Source organism: Ambystoma mexicanum, chromosome 13 (assembly GCF_040938575.1).
Source record: "Ambystoma mexicanum isolate Mex_15411 chromosome 13, UKY_AmexF1_1, whole genome shotgun sequence".
Classification (NCBI taxonomy): domain Eukaryota; kingdom Metazoa; phylum Chordata; class Amphibia; order Caudata; family Ambystomatidae; genus Ambystoma; species Ambystoma mexicanum.
The window spans coordinates 374,469,080-374,489,723 of NC_090938.1; positions in this window are offsets into that span (position 1 = coordinate 374,469,080).

The window sequence follows — 20,644 nt, forward strand, 5'->3', positions numbered from 1 at the left end:
GTCGCGGGTGGTTCAGCTTCGCGGAGTGCGCTTACCTTTTCGGGGTCTGGTGTCATTCCTTTCTCAGAAAATATGTGTCCGAAGAACCTGAGTGTCTTCTTGCGAAACTCACACTTTTCTTTATTCAACGTTAGCTGGGCTTCTTCAAGGGCCATGCAGACTCTCATTAGTGTGTCATCGTGTTGCTCTTGAGTTTGGCTGAAGACTAAGACGTTGTCGCTTCAGTTCAAGCAGTTGGGCAAGTGTTTGATGACATTGTGAATTTCTGCTTGGAAGATTTCTGCCGCGGAGGACACTCCGAAACTCAACCGTTTGTAACGGAATAGGCCCAAGTGGGTGGCAAATGTTGTTATATACCTGGAGTTCTTGCTGAGTTCCAGCTGGTGGTAGCCTTTGCTTAGGTCCAGCTTGGAGAATATGGTCGCTCCATTCAAAAGATGTACCATGTCTGTTATTCTCGGAGCTTGGTGTAGTTCCCTCAGGAGGGCCTCGTTTGGTCTCCTCATGTCAATACAAATCCTGATGTCTGGGGAGTCTCTCTTGGGCACCGGCAGGATAGGGGAGACCCACGGTGTGGGGCCTTCTGCTGGCTCAATAATGTCTGCCTCGAGCAGTTTGGCTAGTTCATTTTCCACTTGCTGTTGAATATTGATCGGGATACCCCTGTAGTGCTGTGCTACTGGTGGGACGCTTGAGTTGATATGAAGCTCAATCTGCCTGTCCTTCAGTTTCCCGAGGCCTTTGAACAGTACTGGGAAGACTTGGTCGGTGCTCGCCGTTGGGTCTAAGTACTACAATGGCTGCTCGATAGCTTAGAATGCATCCGCTCTCAGTGGCAGCCTCTAGCACATGCATGGGGATGTCCTTCTCATGTTCCTTGTATCGACATGAGGCCATGAAGAATCCTTTGCATGCCAGTGGTGTTTTTGAGCTGTATGGGTAGATGAGAGCTCGTGCTGGCTGTAGGCGCGGGGCATTTGGTATGCTTTCATAGACCTCCTCACTGATTACATTCACGGTAGCTCCCGTGTCTATCATAAATTCGGCCGTGGATTTGTTGACTTGTATTCTCAGAATTGGGCTGTGTTCTTTTGCCGTATTGTTCCCAAGAGCATATAGGTATCCCTTTTTCCTCGGTGTCTCTTGATGTTTTTCCGGGACTGCGGGTTCTCTCTTCCGAGGATGCACTTGACACGCTTTCTGATTGTGACTGTTCTATGAGGCACCGCACGTACCTCCTGGGTCTTCTCCTTGTCTTGTGTGGTGTAGTTTTGCTCTCTCTCCACTCCCTTCTGTCTTGTCTCCTTTCTACTTGTTCGTCGAGGTATCTGTGACGTCCTTGTTCATGGGGTTGATGGGTGACCCGGTGATGTTGGGTGGGTGGGTTTTGTTCCAGTTCGTTTGTGGGCTTTCCACTTCTCCCTGCCCCCTTCATCTTGCTGCGGAATATCAAACACACAGCCTTGTAGTGGTTGTCACCACCACATGCGGAGCATGTCTGGCCCATGGCAGGGCATGTCCCTTCATGGGGGTATTCGTGTCCACATCGATAGCAGAACGGGTCACTGTTGGCTTTCGACATCCCTTCTAGCTTGTTAAGACTTTCATGCTTTCCGTGCGTGATATTTATTTCATCTAGGCCCTCTACTTGCGCTACGAGTGCTGACCGGGCCAGACGCAGGATTTCGTCCAAACCTCTCGGCTGTTGTAGCAACCGTTTGCGAAAATCAGCGCTTTCACATCCCACAATGATTTGCGACCTGAGGGCCTCCTCATTGGAGTAGTTGTTGAAATCACAGTGTTTCATTTTTGCCCGTAGCCTCATGACGAAAGCATCTATGGATTCTCCCTTGATCTGCTTGGTGGTGTGGAACACATGTCGTTCATAGTCTACATTAGTGTGGGGAGTGAAATATTCCGTGAGCGTTGTCTTTAACTTGGTGTAGGTGTCTATGGTGTTTTCCGGTATTTCGTCGAGGATGTCTTGCACGTTGGATCCTACGGCATGGTTCAAGAGATTTAGTTTCTGTTCATCCTCTAGTGGTCCGGCCGCTTTTAAACATACTTCAAAATCCCTCAGCCATCTTTTCCACCTTGACCCGAGGGTGCCAGTGTCAGTGAGGTCGAAGTTTGCCGGCAATTGGGCTAAGAGACTGTCTGTCATCTTTCTGTGCTCTGTTCTGGCTGGAGTCACAGGGACTGTCAGTGGCTCCTCTTCCGAGCTACTCGGGGGCTGAGCCGGAGTTGCAGGGAATATCAGTGATTCCCCTTCCAATCCACTCATGAGCTGATTTTAGGTGTTTCTCCTTGCGCTGCGCTGCGTTGTGGGCTTGACGGCGGTTCGCGTTGGGGCACGTGAGCTTACCCTCGTGTCTAGTGCGGTGGGGCCTTGGCGCCAGAAGGGGGCGCTGTTCTAGTTTGTAAGCAGCTCGCAGGCACTTTCCCGCCTTGTGCGTTGCAATTTTGCGCGCCAACCGGGGGGGGCGCTGTGTCGCGTGTTGGCGGGCCTGTGAGGCCTACTGTCTTGTTGATGGCCCTGATCTGCAGCCGTGGTGTTGTTGCGTGCGCTGTTGGGCCTTGTGGAGGTGAGAAAAGAAAAGGGAGCGCTTGTGCTTACCCCTTGATGTGGTCTCGTTGGAGCGGGAGGTTCGTGCCTCCACCGCTCGTCTTTTGCTCGTTGCCGTCGGCGGGAGGCTAGTGCTCCTCTACCGCCCGGAATGCGTGAGCAGGGAGTTGCTGCTCTACCTGCCGGTGTTTTAGCGTGCGCAGTTGGCTTCGCTGTCGTTGCCGTTGGCGGGAGAAACCCGTTCTCCACCGCCCGGATGATCCGCCACACGGGGAGCCGTCGTAGCTGCTCCACCCACGGGAAGTGTGTGCGCCGGTGCTTGGGAGATGCTCACGCAGGGGGGGCTTGTCTCGACGGTGGGGAGCCTTCGCGCTCCAACCCACTGTACCGGATTTCCCCGACAGGTAGGGTCCTGCGCTTCCAGTGGTGTCAGGCAGTACACCACGAGCGCGGTGGACCTGATGATGGCAGGCACGGTGGGACCTTGTGTCCGCCTCGTCGCCAATGTGATATCATGATGGTGGACCTCCTCACACAGCCACTCGTGTATCCTCTCACACATGCAAGGATACCCGACACAGGAGCTGGGGTGCAACACGTCTTTAATCAAACGATATCTGACCTTTTTAATCAAACGATAACTGCCCTTTTGGCGGTAACTCCGCCCATCCCCAACACGTGGGACGCAGCCCACTAAACAGTGATAATAGAAAGAGGACTCATCCTCATATCAACTAACAGTGACGACACCACACCTACCATGACTGAACTGCCCGTTGAAACCCTGCTGCAGGTCTGAATCTCTGAATCCGACGACAGAGAAGATCCTCCAGGAAACTTCTTCCCTTGAGCTGGTGGGATCAACCAGTTCGCCCAAACTACAAGCCAGGACCCCTCCTCTGGTCGAATTCGCTGTACAGAGCTACAGTGGGCCAGATAGCCAGGAAGGTCGGACCCTGCTTGGGTTTTAAGGAGCGCACCTTTTATTTGTTGTTTTTCTCTGCTGCTGGCTACTCCCCTGAGTGGCGCAGGACCCTCCAGTCTTCCTACTTCATGTCAGTCCGACAGTCGCTTCAGGAACCATGAGCCTGCAGGAACCACCAGGAACGTCTGCGTCAGCTACAGCTCCCTCTACGTTTTAAGGTACTGTGCAAATCCAGTTAATCGTTTCGTTCAACCGCGGTAAAAGTGTTTTAAATATTTTGCCAATCCGAGGGCTTGTCCTTCTCTTCTCTTTGAACTAACTTTTCTACCAACCAACCTCGTCTGGAATTTGTGCCACGAACTTTACCGCAATCTACCCTGAACTGTGTGATCTTGAGCAAAAGACTTTTGACCCATTGACTTTGGCCCTAGGCCTTGTCTAGCTGATCTCCTCTCTGTAGTTTCTCTTGTTCAACTGCCCTGATTACTTACCTGTTGGTTTGCCTATTTTCTAATAGCTTTGTCTTTCCCTCCCTTTTAAATTGCTGGAGTGCCATTTTGTTCCCACTTCATTTTGTGAGCTTAACTTGTCTGGAATTTAAGGGAAGTGGTGTGGTGTATTTATGATTGCGATTTCTTACTTGCTTATAATAGTGAAATGTTATACAACTGTTGAGTAAATAAATATATATTCTTTTACTTAGAAACCTTGAGTCAGTGTTTGCCTGAATCATAGTAATTTCTGTCCTTTGTGTAACTATCTGATACTGCTCACTAACTCTTGAGATAAGTCTGGCTGCTCTGCTACTGCTACCACTTTAACTGTGTAGTACAGGCTTGTACCAAAGGTGAAATTGTACTGTCACTTGTGGTCTTAATTGTGTGTGGTGTTCCCAAAGGGTACTGCATATAATTCTGACTAAGAGGCTGCTACGTGGATGTCTACAGACACACCTTCATGAGGTTCTACGGCATCGACAGGGATTCCAGGGAGGAGTCTCGGTGCTACGCTACCTGTTCAATCGAGGCGAGTCTGTTCCGAGGGGTAAGTGTGTTGCTTCTGTTGAGCCTTGCCACCTCCCACGGTTGTGTAGATGTACTGCTATGTAATCGTTATTCATGAGCATGGGAATCCATGCCAAACCCGATGCTGGAGAAAGTTAAAGTTACTTACCTGTAATTATTGTTCTCCAGCATGGGTCTGGCATGGATTCACATTGCACCCTCCCTCCTTCACCTCTGCGGCTCTTCTTGGTTCATACTGCCACTGTATGTGCTTCACAAATCTGAAAATGGCCACAAGGGGTGGAGCTTAGGGTGAGCACTCTCATTGGATGGGGGCAGTGTGACCCCCCAGAGGACAGTGATTGGTTTAGAGGAGAAATAGTTTTCAAGCGAAAGTGAAACTTTTTTCTTTTTCTGAGGATTCCCAGCCTGACGATGGGGGAATATTCATGAGCATGTGAATCCATGCTAGACCCATGCTGGAGAACAATAGTTACATGTATGTAACTTAAACCACTTCACATCCAAGCTGGAAGAGAAGACAAGGTTGTGGTTGGCTTAGAAACATGAGCGGGCAAGCGCCCAAGGTGAATCTGAATGAAGTAAGTATAAATACTTCCAATCTAGGCTGGCGAGCCGACGAAGTTGCGGGAACCTTAGAAACCTGAGCGTGCAAGCACCCTATGTGAGCCAGAGTGACGGATATATGAACATTGTCTGTCAAGGTTGGGAAACCTTAGCAATCCGAAGTGGGCAAGTGTTCGTGGTGAATTATTAGTATTGAGAGAAAACAAGTTTCTCCAGCAGTGGATCTTTCATAGATTCACATGCTGTGAAAATTACCCATCGTCAGGCTGGGAATCATCGGTAACATAGAGCAGTTTAAACTTAAACTGCAAACTTTGTCACTTTTATGCTCTATCACAGTAATTTTTGGGTTATACTGCCCACAACCAATAGGTTCACCTCCCTTAGCTCCTCCGCGGTCGGCCATCTTCAGATTTCTTCTAAAAACTCATCTCTTCAACTTTTCCACAATAAACATTTAAATGTAACATCTTTTTCACGAACATAGATCTTTTATGATGTCTATTCGGCGACTGGCTTTAGCAGTGACAGCGCAACTACCGTTGACTGTCCCGCCGCTGGTATCCTTCGACTAAGCTTTGTCTGCGTAGTTGGGCCTACGTCATGGCAGAATCTATGAGGAAAAGCCTGTTCAAGGCCTGTGCCTGCTGTGGACTGAAGAATGTCTACATAGAGGATCACCACAACGACTGCCTCTACTGGCTTCATCCACACCATGTTATCCAGCACTACGAAATTCATTCTCCAACAAAACACTGAGGGATCGTCACTGCTGTCTCATTGTTTGGCTCGAGCAGGGCGTCTGACTCTGCTTCAGTACGGAGTCATGCTTCGTTAGGCCAGGTAAGGGTGGTGCAGAAAACCACCTCTAGCAAGAGGACTAGGTTGCATGAAGTCCAGGCCTACAAGAAGAGGCGCAATGATTCCTCAGCCGACAAGCCCAGATCCTCGCACAGGGACCGGTCTTCAACAAAGGTCAGTGCCCAAGGGGTGTCAACAGGGTATGAGAGCCGAAGCTTCTTCCCTCGCCCCAAGGGCGTAACGTCCCCTAAGTCCACGTCCAAATCTGGTGGCCACTCTTCATCTTCGAGGTCGAAGAAAAGCTCCTTGTCTAAATCTGTGACAAAAATGTCATCGTCGACGATCAAGCCTCATTCCAGGTAGTCTACCCCAAGGCCGTCGACACAGTCCATGACTGGCTCACAGTGACTGTCAACGAAACAGTCTACAGTCACAACCAAGACTACCTCATCACAACGGCCAACGAAGCCACCGACAAAGACTACCTCATCACAACCGTCAACGACGACGACTACCTTGTTGCCCGCTAAACCGTCATCAGCTACGACTACTTCAGTGACCACGAGGATCTAGTCGACAGCATCTGCATCCACGGTTGCCACACACTTGTCGACGAAATACTCATCAATTACACTGTTGAGGGACAAATATGACCACCACGCCATTGTAACCACAGCCATCGTCACTGGCGTTTCATACACAAGTACAGTGTCTGCATTGACTGCTTGTCTACGAGCATCTTTTCCTAAACCTGGGGTGGTTTTGTGCCGGGTGGCGGCATTGTCAGAGCCAGTTCTCTCTCAATCGGAGGCGCAAGAAGAAGAGGCCATCATATCACTGCCGTCCTCGCCAGAACACAGGACATTGCCTCCGAGAAGGCAGGTGAGGCCATCCGGATTAGGCTACCACCTTCACCCCCTCTGCATTCAGATCAAGCCATCACTCCTCCTACTCAAGGAGACATGTCTTTGGATATTTTATCTACTCTCACCACTCTGGTGACAACCCTGCAACAACGTCTGCCTGCACCGTCCCTGGTTACAGCACTAGTCAGACCACTTCACACAGATAACCCTAGCCATTGCAGGGAGATGGACGACATCCCCCCCTAGAGGGTTAAACACCAAGGGGGTAAGCACCAGTCAGCACCACAGAGGCTGTTGGATACTGGGATGGGTACAGACCCAGATGAAGGGGCTTCCACACACACAACGCAGACAGATGAATTCGATGATTTCATCGTAGCTGATTGGGAGCCATATGACGTTCCACTCCGGGGCTCACCCTCTGATGAGGTAGGAGCCTTCCACGTTTTCATGTCCAGGGTGGCCACAAGGTTTTGGCCTTGTGCCGGAGGTACAGCAAGAAGAAAGTGTACTGTACCAGCACTGAGAACACCACAGGAAATTCATCGTATCTATCCCGCTGTTGGAAGACGTCTAGAGTGATGGCCTAATCACCTTAGAGTTCAATATCAGGGCTCCTGGAGGAAACCCTATTGTGCCCAGGAGGGCTTCTTATGAAACAAGAATACAAATGAAAAGGGTTGGTGGTTCACTAATGCACTCCTCTTTGTTCAGTCCCCATACAAAAGATGCACATCTGTTGGGTTATACCCTGGGGTGATGGTTTGTAGTTTTTATATAGTCACATCAATTTGCGTAAAGTATAGTACAGTATAAAACATCACAAAACTTAGGGTTATGGTCATACAGAAAAAACACAAGAACATAGACAACAAGTCAACACATTTGCTTGCGCATTAAATAGAGTATAAATCCTCTATTGTTGATACATGGTGAACAATGTCAAGAAAAACAAATAGACATCTAAAACAGGAATACGAAAAAAACAAGTTTCTTTTTCAGTTCAGTGTCCATAAACTGGTGACACTCTGATTAGAAAAAGGGGTTTGTCTACACCGGGGTGTTTCAGCCGCTTATAGGGGCTAGGTGTGCCTCATATCTGATACGGCCTTCTTCAGGACGAGGGTCTGTATGAGCAGGATGTTCGTGGAGTGCTGTGAACAATGAGAGGAAGTTTGGTCAGAGATATCGTATCAGATATGAGGCACACCTAGCCCCTATAAACGGCTGAAAGACCCCGGTGTAGATGAACCCCTTTTTCTAGTCAGAGTGTCACCAGTTTATGGACACTGAACTGAAAAAGAAACTTGTTTTTTTCGTATTCCTGTTTTAGATGTCTATTTGTTTTTCTTGACATTGTTCACCATGTATAAACAATAGAGGATTTATACTCTTTTTAATGCACAAGAAAATGTGTTGACTTGTCTGTGTTCTTGTGTTTTTTCTGTATGACCATAACCCTGAGTTTTGTGATGTTTTATACTGTACTATACTTTACGCAAATTGATGTGACTATATAAAAACTACAAACCATTACCCCAGGGTATAACCTAATCACCTTAGCACATCCTGCAACTGCCCTGGCTAAAAAGGACTGGTTCAACAAAAAATACAGAGCCCCTGAGAGCGCTGCCTCCATACTGAACCCACATCAGACTCTGTTGTCTCGGCTGCTGCCAGAAAAAGGTTGGCTAATCCATCCTCATCCTGCTCTGTCTCCCCAAACAAGGGAGGAAAACGCCTTGACACCTTTGATTCGAAAAGTATCACCATTGCAGCCACGACTATTAGGTCGGCAAATGTGTTAGGCAGAATTCTGTGCAGTGCCCTTAGGGACCATTACACACAATTAAGACTACAAGTGGTAATACAAGTTCACCTTTGGTACAAGCCTGTACTACACTGTTAAAGTGGTAGCAGTATCGGAGCAGCAATACTTATCTCAAGAGTAAACGAGCAGTAGTAGAGATTACACAAAGGACCACAATTACTGTGACTCAAGCAAACACTGACTCAAGGTTTCAGGTAAAAAGTAGAAGTACATTTATTTTTGAACCATCTGTTCTAAAACACTTCACTTATATAAATTCGAAACCACACGTAAAATACACTACACACAACCAATTCCACTTGTGCCAGTAAATTCAAGTTAAGTACATTAGGATTTGACAGACCGGTGTTGTGATACTAACGCGTATCCGCGCATAGAAACGCTCACGAAGTTAAAACACACTTTGCACTTAAGAATTTCAAACAAGGGAAAAGTGAATAAAAATCAAAGGCAATACTTTTTCAAGGCAAGGAGACACGAGGACTTGTTCAAAGATACAAATTAAAGTCAATGGGCCTGTGCCAGTGTCAATGGAGCAGATGCTCAGTTGCCGAGGATCACACGTTAAACAGTTCGAGATTCGAGATGCCAAGAGTTCGTAAGATTGTCAAATGGAAGGAAAAGTTATAAGAAGGAGGGAAGAAAGAACAAATCTTCGTGGAGGAAAAGGGTTCACCCCGATTCCAGCTGGTCAGACGGACGGAGAGAAAGACCAAGTGTGCCCAGTACCTTATTCTGTTGGAGAAAAGCTGATGGCACAGCAGTTGTTCCTGGTAGTTCCTGCAGACTCTCGGTTCCTGCGGCTTCAGTCATGGGACAAGAAGGACGACGTCTGGAGCGATCTGCACTACCCAGGGATGCGGCCAGCAGCACCGAAAAAGACAACGATGATTAAAAGTTGCGCTCCTTTAAATCAGGAGAGGGCTATCCGGACCACTACAGCACAGCAGTGATTTCGACCCAGGAGAGGTTTCTCTGACTGAAGAAAAGACGAGCTGGTTAATCCCACCAGGCTCAAGGGAAGAAGACTCCGGACTGGATCTTCTCTTAGTCGTTGAAGGGTAGATAGCTCAGGACTGCAGCAGGGCTTCACCAGGACTCGGGGTTGCATCAGCTGTCCTCTTCTCTGCTTCTCTTCGGTTCCTTGCAGTTCCAGTGGCGACTCTGACTTCTAGCCCAAGAGTCCTGCCTTTTATGCCAAAATCCCCCATTCACACAGCCTGGCTGTCAATCACTCAGCAGGGGGGTTGTCCAGCCCGGACAACCACGTTAGCCAATCAATACAAAGTGCGACTCGGGTCTCCAAGGAGACCCTGTGCAGGGGGTGACTACACCCCTCCCTCACATTCAGCCCATCTAGACAACCAGACGACAAAGGAGGGCTTCTAGTCAGAAGCCTGCCAAAGGTCCGCGAACAAATGAGGCAAACCTGGTTTGCCGCGCAAAGAAAGACCCAAGAAGGATGTTAACAAAAAGAAATGGTGATTAAACCCAACTGGAGCCGAAATGAAAAGTATTTGGGCTAGCGGGTTTAAAGTTCGAGGCTACTAAAATAGCCTAAAACAATACCACGTTATGTAATATAACCGCGGTAGGAAAATTAGGGTAGATACCACTGCCACCAGCCAAGTCCTAATGTTAAGGGAGCGAAACAATGCTCCAAGAGGTACAGATAAAAAGAGCTAAGAATTAACCCTTTCCAATACTCAATGTAAGATGGGGTGTACTGGATCTGTGGTTAAATGACTATGTAAAGGTAATGTCAACTTTACCCTTTTCTGGGGGACAGTAGCCAGCCCCAGAAATGGAGTTGGTGGGAAGTCTAAAAGACAACCCTGTGTCACTGCACTGAAGGTGCTGTGTAACACACAAAAGAGTGGGGCTACTGAAGTCGTGTACTCCAGATTCCACAATCACAAAAACAGATGAAATACACATGGCAAAACACAGGTAAGAGTGGGGGAGAAGCTCACACTCTTACCAAATGGGAAAAATAAACTCCAGAAATCCAGCAAAGCTGCTGAGGGACTCACTAGGTAAGGGAAATTAGCCATAGAATGAGAATTCTCCCTAACAAAATGCAATGGCCACACTCGCACTTTGCGATTGCGAGCTTTGGTACAAGTTGGGTCCCTTGCTGGAATTCCTACCAGACGACAAGAAGCCTTAGAGATCTTCCAGGAAGGCGAGTTGGCGTCCGACCATGCCATTACGGTCTCTGTAGACAGTGCTGACACTGGCTTTTGCCAGCTGGGTAACAGAGTGGTCCTGTGCCGGGTTAGCTCAAGGCTACAGATTTTCGACCAGACGTCCAGTCCAGGGCCGTAGATATGCCCTTCAATGGATCTGCCTTCTTCGGAAAAAAGGTGGATGAGGCCCTACAGTCCATAAAAACAGACACAGGAACCGCTCGCTCCTTGGGTACACTTCAGCAAAGGCGCCAGTGCTTTTGTTCAGGAAAGGGTCGCTATGGCAGGACTTTGCGGGATAACCGCACCACGTACCAGTCTTCCTCCTCTTACAAGACCCTGTATTCATCAGGGGACCAATACAGGAAAAGATCCCAGTCTTACAGGGGTGCATAGTAACGCCGTGGCTCAGCCCAATCAAATGGCCAGTCTGGCAAGCAGGCATGACCAGCCCAGGGTCAGGCCTTCCACTTCAGCACCCCAGTGAGAGGACTTCTGTCAAAGTTCATTAATGAATGGACACTAATCACAATCGACAAATGGGTGTTATCCCTCCTCCAGCAGGGCTACTCGCTGGCATTCATGGACTGTACACCAGACATTCCTCCCAAGCAAACCAGAAAGACTATGACACCTCTTGCTTTGGGAAGTGCAGACTCTGCAGCGGAAGGGTGCAGTGGATAAGGTTCTGAGAACCGAGCTGGGCATAGGAGTTTACTCCTGCTACTTCCTGGTAATGAAAAAAGCACTACACAACAAGGAGTCAGGCAGGTTGGAGACCCATCTTAGATCTAAGGGTGCTCAGCAAGTTCCTAAAATCACAAATATTCTGCATGGTCACACTACAGCAGGTGGTGATGCAGCTACAAGGAGATTTTTTGGCGTCCCTCGACCTCGAGTACACCTACTTCCACATCCATATTCTCCTCTCACACCAGTGATACCTATGCTTTGTAGTGTCAGGAGTACATTATCAGGTCAAAGCCCTTCCATTCGGCCTGTGGTCTACTCCGCAAGTGTTTACCAAGTGCCTTGCACAAGTTGTGGCTCACTTGCGACGGAGGGGTGTTCACGTCTACTTGTACCTAGACTGGTTAGTGAGGTACCCCTCTTTTCCGCTGGCAGAAACGAGCACCGCCATCACCATCCAGTGTCTACAGCAACTGGGGTTTTCCATTGACTTCCCAAAGTCATTCCTGGTTTGGTTCCATCGCAACAAACACTCTATCTCGGAGCAACACTCGACACCGAGACCTGCACCACCAAACCCTCGGGCAAAAGTGTGGCAGCTCTTTTACACAAGGTGCACTACCTCAACAGCACCCGAATGACGCCAGTTCGCAACTACAAATCCCTGCTGGGGGTGTTGTCCTCATGCATCCCGCTAGTCTCCAACTGCTGATTACACATGAGACCAGTTCAGGAATTCCTCGATACCCACTGCGTCCAGTCCTCAGGGTCCTGGGACAAACACATTACCCTAACACCAGCTTTCAAACAAAGCCTTCGCTGGTGGTCAGTAAGGGAACACCTGGTGCAAGGCTCCCCCTTCAGACTGCGGGGCCACCAGGCGACCATCGCAACGGATGCTTCGCTGGAGGGCTGGGGCACACAATGTCAAGACCAACACAGCAGAGGTTTTTGGTCGGAGGAGGAAAAGAGCCAGCAAATGTATCTACTGGAGCTATGAGCAATTTTCTGGGCCCTTAAGTCCTTTCTCCCCTCCTGAACAGAACAGGAAGGTGGTGTGCATTTACACTGACAACACAGCGTCAATGTTGTATGTCCACAAGCAAGGAGGAACAAGGTCCCCATAGCTTTCCAAGGAGGCCCAAACCCTATGGCACTGAGACCTACAGCACAGCAAGTTTCTCATTCCCCTCCTTCTACCGGGGATTCAGAACACTCTTGCCGACTCCCTCAGCAGGGCGTTACGCTCCTGCCATGAGTGGGAACTGCACAACGACCAGCTACACCTGTTGTTTCAGATGTGGGGCACTCCAGAGATCAACCTTTTTGCCACCCATGAAAACAGACGCTGCAAAAGGTTTGTCAGCTGCTTTCCCCAATCCGGAGAGCTTGGGGGATGCCTTTGCAAATCCATGGGAGGGGATGTTTCTTTATGCGTTCCCCCACCCCATTCCTCTGGTGCCTCGAGTCCTACACACCTTCAGACTGTAGCAGTGCCAACTGATATTAGTAGCCCCTGCGTGGCCTAGACAGTTTTGGAACTCTGACCTCCTTGCACTCTCATCGGCCCCATCGATCAAATTGCTTCCTCACCAATCGCTATTGTCCAGGAATCAAGGAGCAGTACCACACTGCGACCCGGCCTCTCTCAATCTGATGGCCTGGCTCCTGCCTTCTTAGAGTTTGGGGCCCTGACCCTTTTGCAAGATTGCTAAGCTGTCCTGGCCAAGGCTAGAGCCCATCTACCTTGAAATGCTACAAGAACAAGTGGGAACGTTTTCAACTGTGGTACAGAAGCCAGCAACTGCAACCTCAAACCATCCTAACGGACGAACGGTTGCCATATCTACTGTCTCTGGCTCAATCTGGGTTAACGCATTTCTCCATATAGGTGCACCTAGTGATGATTTCTAGGTACAACCGTGCGCCGGGTCTGTCTTCCCTGTGATCTCACCGGCTTGTGAAGGAGTTTTTATGGGGGCTTGTCCGGTCTTTTCCACCGGTCTGGCGCCAGCATGGGAGCTCAATGTGCTACTCGCAAGACTCATGAAGCCACCCTTCGAGCCCACCAAGCATCTATTAAACACCTTTCCTGGAAAACTGCATTCTTGGTGGCCATAACTCCAGCCAGACGAGTGAGTGAAACCCAAGCATTTTCTGTGAAACCGCCCAATCTAATTTTTCATAAGGACAAGGCATTTCTACGTACCAACCCAACATTTGTGCCGAAGGTGCCATCTGCTTTCCACCTAAACCAGCAGGTGGTTTTGCCTGTATTCTTTGGCACATCCACGTCTCCAGCAGAATCTGTACATGCTCGATGTGGCGTATGCCCTCAATACTAAATCTGTCCGTTCAACAGATCAGTTGTTTGTTTCATTTGAACCTTCTGCTCGAGGAAAAGCTCTCTCGAAGCCCTACATTGCAAGGTGGATTGCTACCTGTATCTCTTTCTGCCATCAGCAAGCTGGCAGACCGCTTCCCGTCAGGCCCCTGGCTCATTCTACCAGAGCACTTGCTGCAACCACAGCTTTTCTCTCCAGAATTCCGCTGCCTGTGATCTGCCGTGCAGCCACCTGGAGATCGGTTCATACTTTCACAAGGTTCTACTGTGTTGACAGTAGGGGTGTACCAAATAATTAATTTACTATTCGGCCAAATACCGAATAGTTGGTCCAGCTATTTGGCCGGAGCCAAATAGTGAGCCGAATAGTTTTTTTTTTAGGTAAACATGTTCTAGGGCTCAGTAAATTCAATGACTAAACTAAGGAGGCATTCTATTGCATGGGTATTCATGTTTATTAATTTGACAAATATCTCTGTAAGCTTATTAAAAAGACAAAAATAAATACAAAACAGATCTGGAAAAAGCCCAAGTCTACTTTACTCTTATGCCACTAATAAGAGTAACCTGTAAGGGGAAGAATATATTTCTGAAAAAAAGGCGTTCAACATTTTCTGCTAAGAGGCTACTTCTGTGTTCAGAATAAATATCTATACACATCGAGTGGTGACCTCCCACCACAAGCTTCCCCTGAATAGTGCAACCCCCATACTACTCACCAGATTTGTAGGCAGCAATTTGCATCAAGGTGGAATGGCAAGCTGGTCTTGGGGATGAGCTTCCTTGGTTGGTGCTGCGTCTTTCCAGGGCAGTTGTATGACTAAAAGTAAAGGATTATGTGTGAGCGGCTAAGAGCAGGGTACACCAATGCTTACCAACAAATACTTCACACAGAGGGTTCCGCAGCACCTGCCCTTGTACTCCTATGCCAGACCCCAAGCCCCCAGCACTGACCAGAGACCAATGCTGTCCCATGTCACACCCCCACCCCACCTTTCAAATCACTCCCTTCTGGAATGCAAGTCCTAACGCCCCCTGGCGGCTGCAATATTGAGGCAAAGCTGGTGGCCCCAGATCCAAGTTTGCAGTGGGCAATAGGGCAAATACCTGAACCAAAAACACAAAAAACCAGAGTGGACTTGTTTTCTGGGGTCATAGTTGGCCACTTTTTGGGGCAATGTGGTGGGCCAGTTTGAGTGATTTCGCTATGCGGCTAATCTGTTTTGACCAGTGTTGAAGGATAAATTTTCTTTAAAATGCACAATTTGCATCACATTTGATCCATAAACACCTCCTTGAGTACTAGTCAAACAGTGTCACAGAAGGAATGAATAGCCATTTGCACCTGTGGGCCACTTTTCCATTGGTACCAGAGACAATGTTATGGCCCTGTCCGACCCTGGGGCACTTTACAAATTTCAAGGCTGCCGGGGGAACAAAGTGCAAAACACCCCAGCGGCATCACCGTGTGTTAAAGGGAGGGACGGAGGTGCGGGGGCACACTTTACATATTTCAAGGCTGCCGGGGGAACAAAGTGGCAGTAGGCCTCGTGAGTCTGGGGGGTCACTTCCGGATAGCGGAGCTGCCCCTTAATACTAAAATGAAGGGCGGGCCACCGGCTTTGCACCAGTGGCCCGACTCCAATAAAGTTGGCCATTTCGGTGAGGCTACGGGGTGCAAAACACCCCAGTGGCCTCACTGTGTCTTGGGGGGCGGGGAGGCACTTTACAAATTTCGAGGCCGCCGGGGAACAAAGTAGTTAATATGCATTCTGTGTTGTGGCGGTCTGGTTTTGGTTGTGAGACACAATGCCTGAGCTGCCCTGACTGAAACTGGAATGAATGCAGTGTAATGCTCTGAAAGGCTGGGGAGTAGCCCCCAATCCACATCATGTGTTGTGGGTGTCTGGATTGGGGTGAATGGACTGAATGCCTGATTGTGTACTGGCTGCATGAATGCACTTGTGTGTGATTGGCTGGTTGAGCCTGGCGTAGCCTATGTGATTGTGGAGTGTTTTGTATAACAGGGCCTCACACTCACCTCCTTGTCAGAAGCTGAAAGAAGAAACCTGAAGAAGAAGCTAAAGTTCTCTTACGCTTGCATCCTGCAATCCAGCGGGAGGAAGAAGTCTTTGACTGCATCTCTTCATCTAATCCGAAAGCTGACGTGCTGAATCAAGGACTGAACCAGAGAAGACCTGGATAGGCAACCTCTTCCTGTAGCTACGAGGGAACATCCTGCAGCTGCTGCCCTTCACCCGAAGTGCCCTGAAAGCCAGTCCTTTGTGCCTTCTGTCTGGAGAAGGTTTCTTCATGGTTTCTGAAGAGGAGTGCCTGGACATCTTGAAGCCAAGAAGTCCATCTGTGTTGCCCAGGGTCCAGAGAAGTGTTTGTTACCGCTGGAAGGTAAGCTGCTGAGTGTCACCCGGAAGAGGGGCTACCCTGGCATAGTGCTGCCCAACACCCGGAGCTGTCAAAGTTCCAACCATCCAAGGAATCTTCAACTGGCATCTCTGCCACAACATCTATCCACTTTTCAACGCTGGAGAAAATCCAGGGTCGCTGTCTGTAGAGTGTCCAACAGTTGGTTTCCTGTCACCAAGATCCGAAGAACATGTCTCAAGTGTCCAGACTTGGTGAGGGTCTGCAGTTCAGTCCAGTGGTCATTGCCAGAAGCCATCCTGAAGTCTCTGCTGCGGCTGCAACACCAAAGAACCGAAATGCGGTAAACCGTGAAACTCCACACCTAATTCTGCCACTTCACCAGTTGCCACCAAAACTCATCCACGGGCACCCTTCTTCAGCCAAGCCTAGTCAAGATGCACAGCAAGTTTTCTCTTCGTGGGACATCCACTGCCGCCATAGCAACCCAACATCGGAGACCACCGTGAAAGACCTGCATTGCTGTCTTTTCAACACTGCTTGGTTCCATTCTTCTTCTCCACACCGACATCCCAGTGACTCCTTCCAAGGGGGTCCTTCCTCAAGGGGTCTCATTGAGTAAAGCCAATAAACTCACCCACTTCACCTGCCAAGGCACCCAAGGTACTGTGACGAGTAAGAGCATCTTCCATCCTCAGGATTCATCCAGGGATCCCAGATTTGTCTTGGATCCTGTTCTCCTGTGGCTTCCAAGGTACTTTGGGGGTAGTGGGATCTGTAAAAAGAGAAGCAGACTATTCATGAACATAGAAACATTTTTGTTTCGGGAAGATATCTCGCGCTCACACCACACTATTAAACTATACATTTTCTTGGTACAAGTCCAATGTCACTATTTTCAGGGTAATTCAAAAACGTCACTCCAAAAAATCAATTTCTGTGATAATTCACAACATTTTGTGTATTTAATTTGTCGAAAAATTAACAGCCGACACGTGTTTTGACCACCGGTTGTTTTCAAGGCTGCACAAAATTATAATGTCATACAATACATAAATGATTACATAATCAAAAACCATACCATATGGTGCCACATGTCCGGTCAGGATGAGGTAATGTGTTCACGCCGTGGTCAAAAGTTAAAGAAGACGATCAAAGAAAAAACACAATTTAAAGCCATGGATTTGTTTTTCAGTCAGTATTGTCGGATCATTCCAAATTTAAGAGACTAACTATTAGGCATAATATTATTGTCCCTATGCACATTCCAAATAAATCAATATGGTACAGATACTCCTCCTAAAGTTAATATCCCCACATGTGCATCAAAAAACACCTTGTGAAACCATTCTAACAAGTCCAAAATATGAGTATCCCAGAAAGTTTTAGGTATATATTCACTCCTATGTTGGTATTGTCATAAGAAAATACACTTTCAGAATAAGGCTTACCCCTTTACGTAGTTCTCTATAGTCCTCAAATTGAAATTTAGATGCCAAGTTGCATGCAGTCTATTCTTCTATAAATCACTGCAGACTAAGATGTCCAATCCTATATGGAAATGCCCCATATTTGTTACATGATCACTTCCAGAAAATGGAAATTACTAAATATGTATATGGTATCATATGCGGGCCGCTGACCCACCTGTACCGATGTGTCTTGGTAATTTTCATCTTGGAATAGGTAATAAATGTGTTGATAGGTCCCGTCCCTTCGTACGTTTGTAATTCAGGCTTGAATGCCAAATAGCTCCTATAAAATGATAAGCTAACCTTAAATTTGGGGTACATATAACTCCAAACTAAATAACCACAGACAAATGTCTGGACGAATAATCTTTAAAAAAGAAATTGCAGGCTGTCCAAAATTTAGAACACGTATGACAACATTCAAAAACCATATAAGGATCTCTCCAAAAAAGATTGCCCCTTTAAACAGAAAACAATTGATAACTTTACTTGGCTTAATTCAATTACTATAGTAGTAGCAATGATCCCTGTTACTGAATTTTATATTGTCCTTATTCCATTATACGTTGTTAATCCTATCGGATTACAAAAAAGAGACACACTTCCCCCTTCCCTTCTATGGGTGCTTACCTGGTCCAATCTGTGGGCTAAATCCCTTTCAACCGTGGTATCAGAGAGCTCCCGCGGGTCCCGCCGGCTTGTAAATAAACCGCAGGGTGCGAATACACGCACTGCACCGTGATGACATCACGCGTACCTGAACGCGTGACATCAGATGTAAACATCAACAAATGTTGCTGTTGTTGATGGCTGCATCATTTACCGCCAGCGTCATTTGCTGCATAAACGCATTACAATTCTATCTGATCTTCTAATAGTACTGTCAGCTGAGCCCATGCTCAATTCTTATTTCCAAGTTATATATAATTAAAACTTAAATAGTAATGTTACAGGTATGTCTAATCTTTTTTATATGATTAGGCTTTTAATCTCAATTTAAACATCTATTTGTATTAATTATTATTAGTATGTTCTAACCATCTAACTTTAAATGTAAAGTGTCATTACAAATATGCCTTGCCCTGTTGAATGAGATTGACTAATGATTAAACCGAGAGCTTCACACAATGTATTTTCAAAAGTTTTTTTCTATACCATATTCCTACCTACCTGAAGTATTTTCCATTACGAGAAAGAATCTCCTTGTTTGATTAATCTTCCACAAAAATGGGTGTTATAAAGTCCTATTCAGTAGTTACGCCCATCGTAAATGAATATATAAATACAATCTGTATATGCCAACCGGTTCTTACCCAGACAAATGCATAATTCCAAATAATGGCTTTACTTTAAAGGGGAGCTGTTGTGTCTCCATAGTAATCCTCCCACTGTAATTGTACCATTTTTGTCATGATTTCATAATTCTGAAAAATGGTAGAATGGCTTCACAGGTAACGAATTTGTCGTTTTTACTTAAGTGCTTGATGTTACATCTTAAAACATACTTGATAAAAAAAACATACATTTCATGATCCTGGTTCAGGCCAACTATAGTGCTTCTTAAAGAACAAATTAATTTACACTCTTATTAGTGTGGTGTGAGCGCGAGATATCTTCCCAAAACAAACATTTTTCTGTATATTAATTACAAACTTTGTGGGAAGTTTGAGGGAATGATATCACTTGTTCCCGACCTCCTTGATTTGAGGTGTTAAGAGTGGTAAATAGTGCACGCAGTTTAAAGCGATCACACAAATATCATTAGAGTATTAATGGACATATTTGCACCGGGCTGTAATACACAACTTAAATTACACCCTAACTTGTCCTTGCAGGTTACCCAGGTGGGGGGATCCTCACACAGTATTGCATTTTTATACTAAAGAAAGCATTCCAAAATAAATGTGAAATAAATAAAATATTTTTTTTAACTATGTTCTAATTTGTACCTGCCTTTCTACAGTAATGTTTTATAAAGTGGACCCTTGCCTAAGAATTTAAATGCTTTTTAATAACTGTCAGCCGTTGGTGCATTACAATTGAATTTAAAGCTAACAGTGGTACCACATAGAACTGTATATATATATATCTTAAGTTAAGTTACCCATTTAGATTGCTAGTACAAAGTGAGTCTTATTTATTTGTGTATATCTACCTGACTTTTATTCTTCAATAAAAGGACTGTGTTATCACCTAACATAGTGTATGGACATTCCATTGTGGGGAGCTTGGGGATTCACTGTACCTAAGAACCAGCCTGTATCATCTCCTTTAGTCTCAGCCTTGGTTGCTCATCCATGGCTACCATTAGAGAACCTTGGCCTGGGTGCTCTGTGCCTCTACCCAAACTATATAGTGGGCAGAGGTACAGATACCCCCTCCAGTCTCTACACCCCTAGTGTGTGTTTTGGGACACCTGTGTTGCCCAACAGAGCAGGGTATGGGCTGCTGGTAGCTGCATGCTGATTTCGCACAAACTCTGGTTCTCCCCATTTTAGGACATCCAGGCCCTGCCATAGGAATAAATGGATGAATGTACAAAGGTAAGATGGTTACTGCCATCTCCTTCTTGTTTCTCAATGTCCTGAGACACCCTGGCTCTGTCCCTTCCCCCGATAGGATGTTTGGTGGAACGACCATATATGTCTCTGCGGTTGTCACTGCTTAATTGGTAGGAGCCCTCCAAAGAGACTGCTTGTTTTGGGGACACCTTAGGGGTGGGACCTGACTGAATGGAAAGAGGAGTCCATTCACATTCTGTGTTGTGGGTGTCTGGTTTAGGCTGTGTGTCACAATGCCTGTGGTCTGCCTGAGCCAGTCCTGTCTGGAACCAGAGTGAATGCAGTGTGTGCTCTGAACGACTGGGAGGTGCTCCCAATACACACCCACTGTTTTGAGTGTCTGGCTTTGGGTGAATGGCCTGAATGCCTGTCAGCCTGATTGGGTGCTGCATGATGAATGCACTAGTGTGTGTGATTGGTTGACT